The sequence below is a fragment of the Pteropus medius genome, unplaced genomic scaffold (assembly GCF_902729225.1).
Source record: "Pteropus medius unplaced genomic scaffold, Ma_sr-lr_union100, whole genome shotgun sequence".
NCBI lineage: Eukaryota > Metazoa > Chordata > Mammalia > Chiroptera > Pteropodidae > Pteropus > Pteropus medius.
This window is the reverse complement of record NW_024352949.1, coordinates 564,328-583,354: the sequence shown is the minus strand read 5'-3', so window position 1 is coordinate 583,354 and position 19,027 is coordinate 564,328. Positions and strand designations below refer to the sequence as shown.

The following is a 19,027-nucleotide window of genomic DNA, read 5'->3' as shown; positions in this document are numbered from 1 at the left end:
CAGTAAAAATATATATACATACATATACATACACATACATACATACATACATACATACATACATACATACATACAGTTGAGAGGGTCCTAGTTTGATTCCTGGAAAAAAAGAGCTGACTGAGCTAAGCATATATGTTTACAATTTGTATCTTTTTCTTTTTAAAGTGATGTTCCAGGCAATGGCTTTAGGTGGCTTCTGTATCTGTAAAGTGTGCCACCAACCGACAGTCCATGAGTAACCAATGACACCTTTCATAGGGCGTGTCAGCAGTACAAAGAATTCTGGTTCTAAGTGGCATGACAGGGGTCAGTGAAAGCCTGAGGCTGATACCATAGGCCTAGTTTCACTCCACATGCCATGCCCGCAGTGGGTTTAGTGAAAAGGGCAGCAGTTCCAGAGGAAAAGAGAGAAATCTACAAGCCAGAAAGCCATTTTGTGGCATCTGTCAGTTGTCAAGAAGAAAGTATACCCTGGTCTTGGAGAGCATCTCTGAAGAAAAAGCTGTGAAGGGCAGCCTTGGTGAGCATTTCCAGGACTTCCTGGCCCAGCACACATTAGGAAGACACACAGACCGGAATGGTTTTAGGGAGACCAGAGTTATTTTCATTCTGCATTTGCAGGGCGACATCAGTCACTGTCAGCCAAATCTCCCTTTGCTCCAGAAGAAGCAAATGTTTAGCTACAAGGCACAGTCAAGACTATTAACTTAATAGCTATTCTTATATCCAAAATTATTTTTTTAAAAGCAATAATCTTGGATGACTATCATTAACATTATTAGGTATCATTTCAACAAGTATTTTAAAACATACAATAGACTTTATATGTCTTGATCACTAACTCCTATTGACACAGCTGTGCCCTATGAGCCCCAACCTTGTACCTGGTTAAAGGCCTCCTTTGCTGGGATATGTTCTACAATTGTATCTGCTGACATGCCCTTCCTTGGTATGACTCTACTTGTCTTCTGACCTAATCAGGGATAATTCATTGTGTTTGCCTCCTGATCCCATGTTTGTATACTATAATGCTAGTTACCACTTTGTTTTATATTTAGTACATATACATTCTTCTCTCCTGCTAGATGTAAGTTTCCTAAGGGTTAGGGATTGCTATAAACTGAATGTTTATAACCCCCCTTCTTTTCTCCACCCAGATTCATGTGTTGAAGTCCTAACTTTTGATGTAATGGTAATGGGAGTTGGGGCATTTGGGAGGTAATTACATCATAGGAGTAGAGGTCTCGTGATGGGATTGGTGCCCTTATAAGAAAAGACATGAGAGAACTTGCTTCTTCTCTCTGCTCTCCATATTGTGAGGATACTAGGAGATGTCCTTTTGTAAACCAAGAGGAGGGCTTTCATCAAGAAGTTGATAAAATGAGAGCCAGATTTCAGACTGTTTAATAAATATGGAATTAAGAAACCCTAGAGTCCATTCTAAGGTCTAGAGTTGGAGGTATTGGTATAAATAATGGAGAGATAGATAGATGATAGATAGATAGATAGATGATAGATAGATAGATAGATAGATAGATAGATAGATAGATAGATAGATAGACAGATAGACAGATGGATAGATGGATAGATGGATAGATAGATAATATAGATAAATAGATGATGATGATGAGAGAGAGAGAGAAAGAGAGAGAGAGAGAGAGAAATACAGATGGATTTATGTGTATGTGTACATGAGTATACCTACATACACTTCCTTGTTCTGTACATTGAGAGGGCCTGGAAGCAATGATAAACGAGTAGCAATGAGCTCACCTTGTACCCAGATTTTGGCTTCTAAATGCCATTCTCTATTAAAATTAACTAGGGCTCCTGAAAAGATAGCTGATTTTAGAGCAAAGAAAGCACAAGATGAGTCTAAAATATCTTATTGTGTCAGAAAGTAAGGAAGTACTTGAAGAATGATGAGAACATATCCAAAGGACACAGGAGCCAGCTTGAATCTGAGCATCAAAATAAACAATAGAAACAGATTATAACCCCCTGAATAAAAATATACACTGGTCTATACTGATATAAATAAGTGAATACATAAATCAGGGGAAAAAAAAGACTATTTAATGCAGAAGAAATGCTAGAATTAGACGATTACCATTTGGCCACTATCAGAGTGATAATTCAGGCAAGAATCATTTGCATGTTAAAATGAGTGGGTAAAAGTTTGATAAGAAATAGGATATTTATATAGTCTCAATGTATCTTCCCACAAGATATTTATTAGACAGTTATTAAATAATAATTATGAAATATGTATTAGTTATCTTTAGAGTGGAGAAACCTGTAAAATACCACATTAATCAACTGATAAACTATCATAGCACTTGGATAAATCAACTGTATGCCTCTTGAAATGAACACAGTATTTTTATGTGGTGTTCCTGTAAAAAATGCATAATCTGAATCTATTCATGAGATAATATCAGGCAAATCTAAATGGAGTAACATTCAATAAGGTAACTGGCCACTGTTCCTCAAAACTGTCAAGGTCATAAAATATAAGCAAAGATGAAGAAATGTTCCATTTGAAGGCGATCAAAGAGACATGACAACTAAGTGTAATACATAATCCTGTGCTGAACCATGGAATTATTAACAATTTGGGGAAAAAATGGCAAAATCACATTTTTAAAAATGGTAGATATCTCAGGAAGGGCAAAGATTTATTTCTACAAGATTATCTGAAGTTGAGAGTTCCTCTGACAGTCTTCAAAGATATTTTTAGATATTCTTTGTAAATACTCTGGATTTGGCTTGTCTCTTTTTCAATCTCTTGATGAAACCAAATAGTCTAATTTCCTTTGAAATTAACAAACTATCTTTACCACTGGGTTATGAACAAAGTCAGTGACAATAGTATCCTCTCTAAAAAGACAAAAATAATCAATTCAAAGCACTACTTATCAATCTTATTGCTAAAATTTTGTTAAAAACAAATCTTTTCTACACAAAAATATTCAATTAATTTTTGACAAAGTTATGAAAGCAATTCAATGGAGGAAGAATAGCTTATCAACAAATAGCACTGGAATGAGTAGACATCCATTGGCAAAAAATGGAGTTTGACCTAAACCACACACATTATACAAAAAAAAAATCCATCATGGACTCAATGTAAAATTATAAATCTTCTATAAAATCACATAAAAGATAAACTTTGAGACCTAGGACAAGGCAAAGAGACTTGTCTTAGACTTGACCACAAAAGTGGGATCCAAAAAAGAAAAAGTTGATAAATTTGATCACATAAAAATGTAAAACTTTTGCTCTGCAAAAACTCTTGTGGAAAGTATAAGGAGCCAAATTACAGACCCTGAGATACATTTACAAATTGTGTATCTGACAAAGACTTTGTATATAGAATGTATGAAGTACTTTAAAAACTCAACAGTAAGAAAACAAACAAATAAGCAAATCAATTAGGAAATGAGCAAAAGACACATACAGACATTTCACCAAAGAGGATGGCAAATAAACATCTGAAAAAATGTTCAACATTATTCATTCTTTGGATGAACCTATGGAGAATTATGTTAATTGAAAATAGACACTCACAAAAGGAGCTGTTATGGGTTGAACTGTGACCCTCCAAAGAGATCTATTGAAGTCCTAACTCCAGTATCTCAGAATGTAACCTTATTTGGAAATAGGGTCTTTACAAATTTAACCAAGTTAGGATACCATTACAGTGGGTCTTAATCTAATATGACTCTTGAACTTATAAAAAGAAGAAATTTGGATGAGGGAAGACCATGTGATCAGACACAGGGTGCAGATGGTTATGAGTCTAGAACGATGCATCTACAAGCCAAGGGAGGCCAAGAATTGCCAGCAAACACCAGAAGCTGGAAGAGGAAAGAAAGAAATCCCCCCTAGAGCTGTCAGAGGGAGCATGGTCTTGCTGACACCTCAAGAAAGGCATTTCCGTTGTTTTAAGAAATCTCATTTTTGGTACTTTGCATAGCAAGCCTAGGAAACTAATATCAGTATAAACTACATGGTTATTTTATGTAACCATCATAAAATAACACAATTATAATGATAAGAACAGATTAGTGATTGCTATGGGTTGGGGATGGGTGTGGCTATAAGGGAAACATGAGGGAGTCTGTGGTACAGTTGAGTATATTGGTTGTAGTGGGGGTTATGCAAGGCTATACATGTGGCAAAATTGTATAAAGGTACACGTGCACCTAACTATGACTGGTGAGATCTGAATCAGCTCCATGAATTGTGCCAATATCAGTCTCTTGATTTTGGTATTGTACTGTGGTTATTGTAGGTGTGGTATGTGGCATGGAGGAGGGTGTGTAGAAATTTCTAATATATTTCTTTACAATAAACTGTGAACCTATAATTACTGTGAATCTAAAAATTTTGAATAATCAAAATAAAAGTTAAGTATAAAAAATATCTTTCACTTTCATGACTTAGTTATTAGTATAATGGAAATAAAACTGAATCTTTTTTGATAACTCAGGTTCTTTTAGTGTCTCATGGCGCTATTCTAAAAATCAATTGTCAATATAGAATGTGTAGGCTTAACCATAGAGTGCACTGACCAAGGACTTAGCTTATTTCAATTCCTCCCTGAGGAAGTTGAATTTTGGTGATTCTTTCCCACAAAAGCAGAATACAGGAGATATAAAGAATTTTAGTGAATCGAGGAATCTGTCTGGTTGGGCTCCAAGTCCTTGACTGTTTACTAAGTACCACCAGACTTTCAGTACACAACCCCACAGAAAGCCATGCTTGCAGGCAGGCTGTACCTGAGCTGATGGGAGCCTATTTCTTGGCAGAATAGTTAAGACAAGAGGGGACCATTGTTCTCAGCCCTGATGCAGGGCTCCTTCACAAAGTAAGTCAGATGGCCTGCAGTTTGTCTCTCTCTGCTCTAGGGCTCCCCTTCAGTGGGATGGATGGTTGAGATATGGCTATTGTATAAGCATTTGACACTTGCTTTCTTTACCCTCTACCTCTGGTCCCAGCTGCAAAGCTGTGGGCACATTAGACTCTGTGGGCAGGAGCATGTGGTGTAACAGCCACAAGATTGCTATTTGTGTTACTGAGGACAGCATTTTATCTGCAGTGTAAATGGCAGCTGCACAGTGAACCACTGCCTGATATCACATCCCTACAACTTGAAATGCGCTTTAGAATAATAGGAATATGCCAGGTGCCAGGTGTGTTTTAACACACTGAGTGTCCAGCAGACAATGGGCAGAGGAATGCACAGTCAGCCTTCAGTTCACCTCAGACTTAAAAAGTAATAGACACATCAGGTGCCCAGACCTTGTCTTCACTAAGGGCCTGTCCCCCTGCCAGTTGAGCCAGATGCTGGGATGGCTCACAAGGAGCACTGTTGAGTGAGTAATGTCAACTACTCTTTTCTTCCTTAGAAGAAGCACGAATTAGCTGACAGATGACTAAAAAGTAAACAGAGAAAAGGAAAATAGGACTGAACAATGGAATGTTCTCTATATTTCTCAGGTGACTGAAACATGGATGTTCCTCTATGATCTAATGTCCAGCAGAAGCTTCTTGCAGAACTTATATCATGCGTTGAACTTGCCAAGAACAACTCTTCCCCTTGTTTACTTGTAGCTGATCTGTTGAGTGGCAAGGAAGCAAACGACAAGCTCCTCTAGGCCACCACTCCCTGGAGCTGCCCACGGCTCACAGGAGCCACAGGGTTTTCTTCAGCTATTGAAGGCTCTCAGAACCGTTGAAGAGTTCTGAAAAGTGGCTGATCTCAGTACTGAGATTTCTACTTTCACCCCATAAATGAGGTTTCAGCTCTTCTTTCCTTTATACAACCTACCTATGTATCAGAAGAGGAACTAGCATTACTGGGGTGAGACTCTTTCGGGCCAAGGTTATGCATGGGTCATTCTATACCCTAGTATTTAATACAGTGTCTGGCAGTCCACACCTACGTCAGTTCAAAGCATGCATAACTGATTTTAAAAATGCTTTCCTATTTTGGTACTTCATTAATTTCTAAGAGGGATGATCTTTTAATACACTTTATAGCACCTTATACATTATAATGCCTTATGAGAAAGAGAGAAAGAGAGAGAGATGGATAGATTACCTGTAATCTTTGATAAATCATTCTGGCAGAGAAACTACAATGGTTAGCAAGATCGTCAGTCTAGAAAGGCATTGAAAAAGAGTAGTAACATCACACAAAGCACACAAATACAGAAAAAGTAATTGAAGACCTTGTTAGAAATAAAGACGTTACCTGGAGAATTTCTCTTAAGAAGTGGGAAACTGGAGCTTGGTAAAGCTTAGAAATGGAGTCGTCTCCAATTACATAAATTTGTCCCAGATTTGGATGAGCAGTAAGTAAGGATAATGTAGCAGAAGCTAGGAGGAGGCAGATGAGTTTTTACCTGTTTGAAATGAAGGCAAAGGTAGAACATGAATGTATTGTTAAAAGACTCAAATATAAAATCTACTCTGTAATATATACATATTTATTGAGAGATGCATACTATCTCTGGAAAGTTTATAAGAAATATCTATATAAGAAATAAATTATGTTGTTTATCTCTGGGACCAACCATAAAAAACTTGTATTTTTGAATTTGTTACCAATTCAAGATTTCATTTTAGAAATTTATTCTTCAGAGTACATTGAAAACACCTTTTAGAAACTTCTTCCTCTTAAACAATTTAAAAATGGGCATTTTTGAGAACAGTTTGCTGGTTTAGCACAGTACAGAGTCATAGTCTTAGAACTCTGCTAAGAAGTCAACTACTGCACAAACAAGACAATCTCCAGTTTTCAGCTTTGGGAACTATGGCTGATGGATAACGCTCAGGATGGAGAAGAAGGGACATATTTTAATCAGTCAATTTTGCTACTTGCGAGCAACCACCACAAATAATTTGATGAGGCAGGAAAATGTAAATTCCTGACTAACATGGTAGCTGTATGAATACATCCATGGATTTTATTTATTAGGTTATTGAGTTTCTGCTCTAATTAGTAACTGAGTATTAGTTCTACCAGTAACTAGAAGATGGTGGGAAAAACACTCCATGTCTTGTTTGTATGAGGCTAATACTCTTAATTATTGACCCTAATGGCACAACCCTAAAGACTGTAGTTTAAAAACACTATCATAAATTAACCTCAATAAGAATATACTGTAGCACAGCAGGGAAAGCAACCAGAGCCTGGGCTTCAGAATGAATGAGCGGGTCTGAAACTCTGTCCTGGTTCATGTACACTGGACCTGGGCTTCTTGGGGATGTGGATTGTGGAGGTAGCGCTTGGTTCGGCACCTGGTACAGAGCAGGTGATGACCAGGGGGAAGCTCTTCAGATGGTGGTCTTACCTCTTCACAGGCCTGGCTGTGGCCAGATGCTTTCAGAGGCATCACTGGAGGTCACGTAGTGTCAATCAAACTTAAAAGCCCTGCTGTCCTGGAAAAAGAAAAGATGTCATCAAAGGTATCACTCATTGAGTACCTGGTCAATGAGCTGGTCATATGTAGCTCTGCTTAATAGACACCATCCCTAATACCAAGGGGACACCATTCAGGATAAGTGGCAATTCAGATGGAAAAGGCAGTGGCACACACACAGACAAACAGAACTTCGAACGTGACTGTATAAGAATAGGAAGGGGATTGTTCATTCAATTATAATACATCTGCACAATGAAATATTATACAGCCATTGAAATGGTTACATAGAAAATCTTTCAGGATGGAAAGATGTTTATATGTGTTCAGAATTACCCTAGAAAAGCAAGAAATCCTCTTTTCTAGGAAGGTATTAACTCTTGAAAATCCAGTATAACCATGATAATAAAAGCTACTAATAATTACTTAGTACTTTAATATGGGCCAAGGACTGTTTTTATATTTTACACTATTAAGTTTCATGATAACCCTATTTGTACAGATAAAAAATACAGCAAGTTAATTAACTTGCACAGGGTTACATTTTTTAGCAACAAAGTATAGTTTAAACTCAGAGAGACAAAAAGAAAGTATTTCTTCAGGGGTTTTATAGCTACTACATGCCCTCTGTCGTCCACAGACAAGCTGTTTCCATTTTTTGCAGCGTCACTATCTTCCCTAAAAAGTGTCCATGCCATGCACATACCATGTCATGGGAGAGCACAGGTATCCAAGCTGGGCCCAACAGCCCACAGTGTGTCAGAATCCACTCTGAACCATGAGTTGTGCATGTATGAGACTGCATCCCTACAGGACTACAGGTTAAGTCTGGGGGTCGAAGGAAGGGTCTTTTACTGTCAGTCTGCAGTGGTTCCTGCCTATCTAGAAATCCCATTTCATCCTCTATTCCCAGGATCTGTTGCCATCTGAAATCAGCTTGCTTGGTTATTATCGCTTATGTCCTTACAAGAATACCAGCCTCTTGAGAGCAGGCTCTGTGTGTTTGTTTTCTGTGGAATCCTTAGCACTCAAATGAGGATCTGGCACAAAAGAGGTGCTTAATCCTTGGATGAGAGAATAAAGGTGCGTGGGTCTAGGCATACTGTGCTGGCTCCTCTCCTAGTGTCACTCTCCAGTACTGCATAGTGAAGTCATACACAACACTGGCACCTGTCACATGCAGCAAGTTATCCCTTAATGCTTCAATTTGAGAATTTTTCATAAGCTCTGATTTTTCTTTTAAGAAACCCATGGCTTCTAAAAAATTTTCTTTCACTTAATCTCACTTGTTCATTTAATTAATCAGATTCTATGCTAGTTCAAAAAACAGTTTAGACATAATTTAAGAAAAAAGAATATCTCGTAGAAGGTAGCTTATGTCACCTTATATCCTTTTATATCACCCTCATATGCCCAAAAGACAACTCTGAAGGAATTAAACTTTTGCCTTGTTACTGAAATGCATTTCATTCAAAGACGTTTGGTCCACTAGAGTAGACATTACCAAATGTCCAGGAGATCATTAAGAAAGTAATAAGAGGCATGGAAACCTTGAGATCCTATCAAGATTAGATAATCAGTGATTAAAATGTATCATTATGCTGGTGTGATGGTAAATGGGGCAGTCACTTTGGAAAAGTTTGGCAATGATTCAGCAATCCCACTTAAGAAAACCGAACACATGTTCATGCAAAAATTGTATATGAATGTTTACAGCAGTATTGCTCATGATAGCCAGAAAGTGGAAACAACCTAATGTCTATCAACTGATAAATGGATAAATAAATTTGATATAATGGAGTATCAAACAACCAAAAAAAGGAATGAAGTAATGACACATGCTGAAACATGGATGAACCTTGAAAACATTATGCTTAGTGAAAGAAGCCAGATAGAAAAGGTCACAGGTTGTACGCTTCCATTTGTATGAAGTATTCAGTATATGCAAATCCATAGAGATAGAAAGCAGATCGGTGTTTGTCAGAGGCTAACAGGTACGGGGTTTCTTTATGGTGTCATAAAAATGTCCTGGGATTAAATGGTGATGATGGTTCCACAACTTTGTAAATATAAAAACCAATGAATCGCATACTTTTAAAAGGATAAATTTTATGGTACATAAATTACATCTCGATAAAACTATTATTTTAAAAGTATAATTAACTTAAGAAAGAGGTCTCCAGCAAGGGAACCTCTAACCCTGACCTGAAATATTTCCAGTGTTATACCCTTTCTCAGTTCTGTTTAATGATTTTGCTACAAACACTTTCTTCTCTTTCCTAGCAGCTCTCACCCAAGCAAATCTCAAAGCTGCCAAGAAACAAAAGGCTGGAGACTTCTGCAATCAAAGAGTAATGCTATCATCTTTCCTGGAAAGCTTACACAGGACCCATAAGCAGCAAGAGGGCTGGGAAAAAAGGAGGAAAGAGAGACCAAGGGAGTTAGACAATCCTCAATGTTCTTTTGGTATGTCTGCTCTTCTTTTTCCTAAATCAAGACAAGCAGGATACAGAGCACTGGTACCATGTTCCCCTCATGTGTGTGCCCCAGTACACCCTGGGTGAGCCATATGTGCTGCTGCCTGAATCACCTCTGCTGACTCATGGGAGTAGGTCTGTGACCCTGGACAGGCTGGCCCTGCACCAGAGCTCTTCAGAGACAGAGCCTGTTTGTGTGCTGATGTTCAATGTTTATGGAAGCTAAGAAGAACATGGTTTAGAATACCAAGAAAAATATATCACTGTCACCTGAGTCTAAATAAACATCTACATAAAGATGTGGACAACTTTCAGAACAGGCTGTCCTCATTGATGGCTGAATTTTGAGAGGTGATTTCAGGTTTAAACCTTATATTGTGATGGTGCAAGGTATTGTAAAACAATTCATATTGTAAAACAGCTTTTCAATAATACTCTTGGGATGATTATATTCACCACTTGCTGGGTACACACCTCAGCACTTGTGTGGAGATTTTCCTTCTCCAAGGTCATGTAGCCAGGAAAGGCATCAAATCAGTCTCTGATCCCAGAGACCATTTTCTGCTAAGAAAATCCACAAACATCTTATAGATAGGAGAAATTACTAAACATTTCTTAAGGCTAGTTCACTGAACTTCAGGAAAAAACTTTTCAAATTGTACATGGAGAAACTAAAAGAAGGAAATAAACACATATCTGAAATAAAGCCTTTGGCATTATTCCTTTGAATCACTATTTAAATTTATATAATTATCTAAGATAAATTTGTAACTCTGGAATGCCTCATATTTTACAGGATATCCTTCCTAATCTCAACTATTTCCTCAAAATTTGAGACATAATAATATTAACTTGCATGACTTTGTATAAAACAAGTTCTTTGCACATTTCTGTTCTGCCACGGCAGGAAATTATACACACACACTCAGTTGCATGGGAAATAAGGAACTCCTGCTACATATTGCTGTCTGGAACTTTGCAAATAGTTCCTGGTCTTTTCTAGTGTCCCAAGGGGTACTTATTATTTCAAAAGTGTCACATGATCTACTTACTCACCAAAGTATAGGCAAGAACACTCATGTTTCCACACAAAAGCTGTCAGCTCATATTTCTTGATAGATACAAATATTTTTTACCAAACATCATTACAAGTATGCTCTGATATTTGAAAAAAAATTTTGTCTCTTTACAACTATTCTATTATTGTGAATTCACATATCAAGTAGCTTCTCTTCATATACTCTTTCAAAGACTGAATCTGTTAATCTTATCAAAATAATTTACATTGCCATGTCAAATAATGAGGAAGAAAACACAAAATAAGTCCCTTTACCAAGTGACTGGGCTCCAACCTAATTAATTAATCAACTGCACCACCGCATGGATGGCTTTACAGAGAGAACTATGGTGATGGAAAGACAGCGGCATAAGACCTTTCCCACCCACTACCTCGGCAAGAAGCAAGGTTAGTACCTAGTTCTGAAACTGGCATTTCTGAGCCTAGATCTCATTGGAGCAGCAGCCTGCAGTGGGGGGAGTGGGGGTTTTCTCATGTCTTCCCCCAATCCCAATCCCACCCCAGTTACAGAGAGTAACAGAAGAAAATAATGGTTTATTTCTTAATAAACCATTAGGCACCCTACCCTGTACCCCTCAACACCACCCTGTATACAATCAAGCTAGACTATGCTTCAGGATGCCATATTAGAAGCAGAATTTGCTTTGGGGTCAATTAAAAGTGTGTTTAGAGTAAAATATTTACTGTTGATGAGCTTTATTTCCTTATCTGTTAAATGGATAAAATATTTGCTCTGAGAAGTTATTTTGAGGATCACACACAGTGTATACACCCAGCATGGCGTATGGCATATGATAAATGGTAGCTCCACCATTCAACTTCTTTTGCATTTTCCTGTTTCCCTCGGTGCCCCAGTTAATCTCATTTACGGGTTCAGTATTTCCTTTAAGGAAAAGATATTCAGATGAAAAAAGTATCTATGTGTACAAAGCTAAAAATAAAAGCCCACTGTCCTAACTCTGAAAGGGAAAGGAATATCCTCAAACCTAAAGAAGCTTAAAGTTTATTTAGAATAGTCCTTTCATTTTCAGACAAATTAGGGTCCAGATCTACTGGTATTGGTAGCACAGCCAGTAGTCTAATTCAGGTCTCCCGATTTCAAGTTAAGATTCTTTCTACTATATGAAGAATGACCACTGGGGTGTCCTCAAATTAGAGAACACCACAGCAGCAAAATAAGGAGATGCAGGTAGTGCAGACACACAAAAAATTCTGCAAAAAGTAATGTCAAGAGAAAAATACATCAGAACACAAAAACAACACATACACAATATTAACAACCAAGGAAAGTTGATGTTCAAGTATTGATTATCAGAAGAAGGGATACCATCTTGAAGAGTTCTTTATTTAAACTTCACTTATTGTTGTATTGTTGTATGCTTCCCTGTACAACTGTCAAAAGAGATTAAAAAAAAAAAACTACTGTTAAAGGGCAATAAAAAGATTTAATTCTGAATTAAAATACTAATGGTAAGAAATACTGGCAGAAGAAAAACAACAATAAACCAATAGGGAAAACACAAAATGCACTGATTAAAGGCTCAAATTAATAATATGGGGCTCCTTTAGGAGGAGCTTCCTTTTGCTTTTTTGTGTGTCCTTGGTTTCAAAATTTATTACATTCTCTTTCAGTGACATTTTATTCTTCTTGTAAAAACTTGGGTGAAGCCACCAGGAACAATTTTATTTTTCAAAATCATAAAGGGATTCTTAAGAATGTCCCTCTTAAAAGAGAGTTTTCAACCATGACAATTAACAAAGAGATTCTGGACCTCAAGCCCTAAGTATGTGACTCTAAAAGGTGGCCTTTTTGAAGAGAGAAAACCAAAGGAAGGAAATTACTACTGAAGTTTCTTACCCAAGGAGAGCTCTTACCACTATATATTTTCCTGTTAAAAGAGCATCTGAAATGATTCCTCAATGATAACCCAAACCCAGCCCAGCTGACTTGTGTCGAATAATTCCTTCTACTGCACTTCTGTACACTCTGGGTCACACTCAGCAAGAGGGAAGGCGAGGGTCTCCACAAGAGACTGAACACCCTGGTGCCCACTGGAGCTTGACCCCGGCCAATTGTGTCACCCTGGGCCAATCACCCTTACCTTGGTTTCATGCCCTCCTCTGTAAGAAGGAGGTGAGAACAGAGACTACATACGAGAAATATGATGGTGAGCAAGAAACGGCTCCTACGCTCACAGAGCCTAATGATCAGCCGGCCAGTCTGAAATACTGGCCACTAAGCATTCGCATAAACATCAACAATTTACTAATTGTCTACACCAAGGGTCCCCAAACTCTCGACTGGGGTAATGATCAGTGGCCTGTTAGGAAATGGGCTGCACAGCAGGAGGTGAGTGGCGCGCAAGTGAGCGAAGCTTCTTCTGTATTTGCAGCCGCTCCCCAGCGCTAGCATCACTGCCTCAGCTCCACCGCAGATCAGCAGGCATTAGATTCTCATAGGAGCACCAGTCTCTGGTGCCAAAAAGATTGGGACTGCTGGCTACACTGTGACAAGGGGTGCAACAGTGACCATAACAAGGTCTGTATGTCAATAAGTCAGTCTGACTCAGATCTGGGCAGCTCAGCACATGGTGCAGGCCAGTGTGGGAAAGCCATCCCAGTGTTCCTCATACAAGAGTTGATGTTTGTATATTACAAATAAATAAATAGATAGATAGATAGATAGATAATAGATAGATAGATAGATAGATAAATAGATAGATAAAATAATTGAACACAGTCAAACTTAAACTTCTGGTGTCACTCTTATTTACATTAAAATATACCTCTCTGGTGGGAATCCCACACGGCCCTGGATACGGGCACTGAAGCACCGTTACCATTGGGTGCCCTAGTGGAGAAGGGAAGGGGGCGACGCAGCAGTAACTGCTGCAGGAGACAAAGGAGGCAGTGCCAGGTAAAAGTGCCAGGAGTCTTAATGAAGGAACACAGATGACTGGCCTGTGAGGGAAAGATGAGGCTTAAAGAAGGCCCAGGAGAAATGCAAAGTGTTCTAGGCCCAGGAAATAGTACATGCTCTAGTGGGGGGTCCAAAGGCCACAAGTATAGCAGCTAGAGATTGGGAAGAGGGCTTCTAAGGGACTTTGTTTTCCTGACCATTAGGTTAGTTTTTGAGCATGTTGACTAAACTTGGCTTTTAGTGTAAATTTATCAGCACTTCATCTGCTACCTTGGAAACAAAAGCTGATATTTAAACAATAAACTATTTATTGGATCATTCTCTGAAATGCAACCCCCTCCCAAGTAAGCAATAGCTTATTCTTTTATTAAAGCTAATCAGACGGCAGTGCTCTCCTTATCTCCATACCTTCTCCCAAGGGAGGCACATGGCTGTTTAGACAATGAAGGCTGTCCTCCCTCCATTCATCATTCTAGTCCTTAGCCCCAGGCCTTTCTTGTTCTCCTTAGGATTCCTAAATCTTAACTACCCGCTGAGCTTCTCTCAGTGGTGGGCTATCAGCCACAGCTTTCTCTATTAGGCACTTGCCAGATGGTGCCTTTTTAGGTCTCCTCCTGGGATCTCCTGCTGGTCCACAAGTTCTTGGAAGAAGTGGTCTATTTTATCTCTTGGCATCTGCCACAGCTCTTTACTAGAACTGACTGTAGGTGCCAGAAATTCAAAATCAACTGGTAACTGGTTCTTTGCTCTTCCCTCAATTGCTGCAGAAGTTTCCAAACTTATAGCCCTGCCCCAATCTCTCTCCCTTTATGTCAAATCTACTATAGGTACAACAGCAGGATAATCTTAACCTCACTTTCATCTCTATTACCTCTTCTTTTCTTCTCTCAAAAATTCATAGTGGTCCTAACTTTCTCTTGTACCAATGCAGAATCCCTAATAATAGGATTTTAAAGCTTTATCTAGCTGACTTTATACTTCAGTATATTCTGGTCTAGAATAAATCCCAAAAATCTAGCACAGAGCTTAATTCTACACCAACTAGCCAGGGGCATAACACTAACAGTTACTAAATATTTATAGACTAAATGAGTGAATTATCTTTTCAATAAACCCTCTTTCTTCTTTTTTTTGCATACATCTTTCTTAATCTTGCTTTTATGTTTTCACAGATAACATTTCACCAATTTGAAGAGAACTTTTCCTTCTGCCAGATCAAGTTGTTTAAAGCATTTGTTCTCACTCACTTCTTTCAAAAAACCTTTTGAGAACAGCCAGTTAAGATCTAGTTACTTAAAGCATCAATTGCTCTAATACTAGTGCCTACCTAGTTTTCTGTTCTAAGCGGTGCAATTCAAGGTCAAAGATGATATCAATTGCTTCCTTGTCATTCTCAGTACTCAGGTGGAGCTCTCTGTGTACAGTGAGTACTAATTAATGCTCTGTAATAAAATCTTCTCCAATACTTCACTCTTAAAGGGCCATTCGAGAGATCTAAATAAAATAGTGCCTAAAAATTAATAATATGTTCGACACAGAGGTTTAATAATTTGGGACATAAATACTAGTAGGATTTTGAACCAAAAGATGTTCTCCTCCTCCACAAAAAAAAATTCGATAGCTATATTTTCCATATCAATAGGGTTAACATATTTCAGGAAATTTCTTTTTTCCCCCTCAGTATTGCCTTATCATATAAAAATAAAAAAATACAATAATCAGCAATAAAAAGATAAAGTTCATACATAGAATGACATCAAAGTAATGTGACTTTTCTACTTGTTTGACCTACTAAACTGCTGCACAGGCCACTTGGGAGGACAAAGTTCAGGGGATACTCCTTAGGAGAAGTCACTGAACAAACAGCAAGTAGTGTTCCAGAAAGGAGAAAAGCAGAGGCAGAACTCCACATTCTGCTTAGTGAGCATGCTTCAGTGTTGTTTTGAAAATGGTAGTTTTTTCCTTTAAATCCAGGCTATTTTTCTGACTCTTCTTACTTTAACTAGTCAGTACAGACACTCAACTTCAAAAATATGTCAGAGAAACACAAAAGATATGACAGTTGTTTTTCTGTAAGCCTTCCCAAATGAGGCAGGTGGACAGAGTGGTGATCCTTGCACAGTGGTCCAATAGCATGTTTGTCTGACTTGATGGCTCTGAGGTCATCAGTCTACTTCAAAGGGAGTAGTGATTTTCTATCACAATAACCATGGAACTGATGAAATCTGGTAGCCAAGATCTATAAGACTCCATGATTTTGCCTAAACATACAACTATCTTCCAACTAGCAAAAAAGTTATTTTCTGTATTAGATATTGAAATTATATAACTATAGTTAATCACTGCAGCTTGAACTTTTGGAAGTAAGTATATTTGGTTAAAGTTTATGAGAAGTATATTTTGTTAAAGTTTATGAGAGTTGCTAAGAAACATTGTAATTTGGGGGGGTGGGGGGAAGACAATTTGTGTTTACTGGGCCACTGGTGGATGACTGACAATTGATATCACTAATAGGCAATTATAACACTTAGCATTCCAAAACTATTTAATAATTTGTTTAGAAGAAATATAGCTTCTAAAAGAACAAAAAGGCAATCTAAATATTTATTTGGATGGCTGCATGCCAAAATAAAGTTAAATACATAAGATAAAGAAATTAATGCCAAGCTAAAAAAAAAAAAAAAGCATCAGATATTCAGTCACCAACTTAAAAAAGGTGTGGCTTTCAAAAGTTTGTAAATGAATGATTTGAAATATTCAGTGCATTTCACATGGGAAAAAAATTCATTTCCTGTGGCAATGTTGTACAGCTTCCATTTTAACCCACCAAAACGAGATTAAATATTAGGTACACACATGGATGTAAAGCATCATGGTAAAAGAACATGAACTTTATAGAGCCAAAGACCGCCTAATTCCAGTCCTGGCTGTTTATTTAGTATTATTTCCATAAGTTACATCCTACAATCTCCAACAAGAAGTGCATCTCTCGGTACGGAGCAGTCTCCCCTTGGCCTGGGGTAGACCAAGAAACCTGACAGCCCAAACAACTGCTGCCCCATAAGGAGGCTCTCCTGAGATGGGAACATACTTGTATCCTGGTGTGCTCAGGTGGGAGGCTCATGTGTAGAGTTCATGTCAAGGAAGACAACCTCCTAAATGGCCCTGATGGAGTTAATGCTGTCAGGTCATTGCCATGGCAGCAATATCTTTTACCATAACTACATTTAGTCTTTTCAGATGCTTGTGATTCTGAGGACTAAAATGAGGTTCAGTCTTACTAAAAAATAAGGTATGACCCAGTGAAGCTTTTCACATGTCTTGGTATGCTTTCCAAATGTCTGGGCAACACCCGTGCCTCTACTCCACTCCAATCTATAAGCTAATTACATTATAATACAGCCACCCTTTTAGAAACAAAAGGAAGTATTTGTACAAGACAAATCTACATGGAGCAATAAAATATTCTTGTATCTACTCAGTGCTTACAGGAGACCTGTCTATGAAATATACATTTTTCAGGAAAACAAGCACTTGGGCAGAGCTGTCAACCATCTGCACAGTGCCATACGAAAGACAGATGAGACATAGAGTTGAGGCCCATGGGACAGCTGACTGTCTATAGAAGTCAGTCAGGAGAAATGCTCAGTAAATGTTCACATTTTAGAATGATGGCTAGAATGGTGATTATGCAAACCATCCAAAGATGCTATTAATAACGGCTTCAAAATCAGAATATCATATACTCATAATGAGGTTTTTCTCCCTCAGATATTGTTATAAGCTCAGATGTTACCATAATTAAACAAAACATTAACATCAAGATAGTTAAAAATAACACAATATTTGAGGAGAGGTTATAAATACGATTGAGAAAAATCCCAAATTCGCGATTCATGCTAATTCTCTATGTGACTGGATAGCTCCATTAAAAACATTTCTTCTTTTCTCTAAATCATGGATTAAGATGATTATTTTAAATGTAAAAGCCACAGTTTGGACCATATATATATACCATTCCACCTCTGCCTATCCAAAACAACATTTTAGGGTGAGATGCCATAAAACTTGACAGAGAACAAGCATTCTTACTATGAAAAGCAAAAATATGTGATCATTTCAGAGCTTCGCTTATGCTTATAAGATGTCTTTTCACTAAAGTATATTTTCATTTACATTAACTGACTCATACAAGGCTGCCTTATTGTTAGAGTTAAGAAAACATACAGAAAACAAATTTTTAGAATTAAAATACACATAACATTTTAAAATCTTAATTTTATAAAATTCTGAATCACTAAACTTGTATAATTGTTTTTGTTGTCAATTATTATTTTTCCCTCAGAGGTACTTTATGGGCTCCACTCAACCCTTGGTCTTGTGTTACAGGCAAACTCTAGGATCCTCATTTAAAAATAAAATTATAGATAAAAGACTAATAAAAGAATCAGCCATTGTAGTCAATTGGATGCTATTATAGTGTGTCCTCACCTTCCTCTTGTGGCCTTCTATGGAAACTTCATCCCTGACAGACTGCAGGATTTCCCTTCCAACTGTCTGTCCTTCAAGATGGTGCACTCTGAGTGCACTTCACTGACCATTCCACAGGCATCTTGCATGAGAAGGCAGACTCTACAAAAAAAAGCATTCACATTTGGTCTTTTAGGAGACACTTTTTGATTCAATAGAAAGATCAAGATTTCCTTCTCCTTCACTAGAAATCTATGGTAGTCATCTTCTTAAATGGATGAATCAGGGTAAATGAAGTCAAATTTAAACATGCACTTTTTAGATTTGTACATGCCAGTTTTTGATTACTATCCACAAAACACAAGAGACAGAACTTCTCTTTTGGCATAAAACTAAACCTTAAGCCTAATGAGGTTTAAAAGCACACAAGAAGGCCACCCTTTCAAATCAAATATAATACTGTTGCCCAGAAACAGAGCATCTTCTTCCCCATGTTTATCCTATCTGCCATAACAAGTAATATATTTTGTATAAATGCTCAACACTGAGAAGAGCTTCAGTGTAACATTATGATGAGAATAACAATAACATTCGATGAGAATATGTTCCTTTTCTCTGAGCAGATACATATTTACAGAAATGCATATCC

General features: G+C 37.7%; 1 pseudogene; it reads right to left on the bottom strand.

The window, feature by feature from the left end:
• The window catches only part of LOC120592726 (DNA repair-scaffolding protein-like), a 46,913-nt pseudogene extending 28,383 nt beyond the window's left edge, over positions 1 to 18,530 (bottom strand).
• Between the last annotated feature and the right edge of the window lie 497 nt (positions 18,531 to 19,027).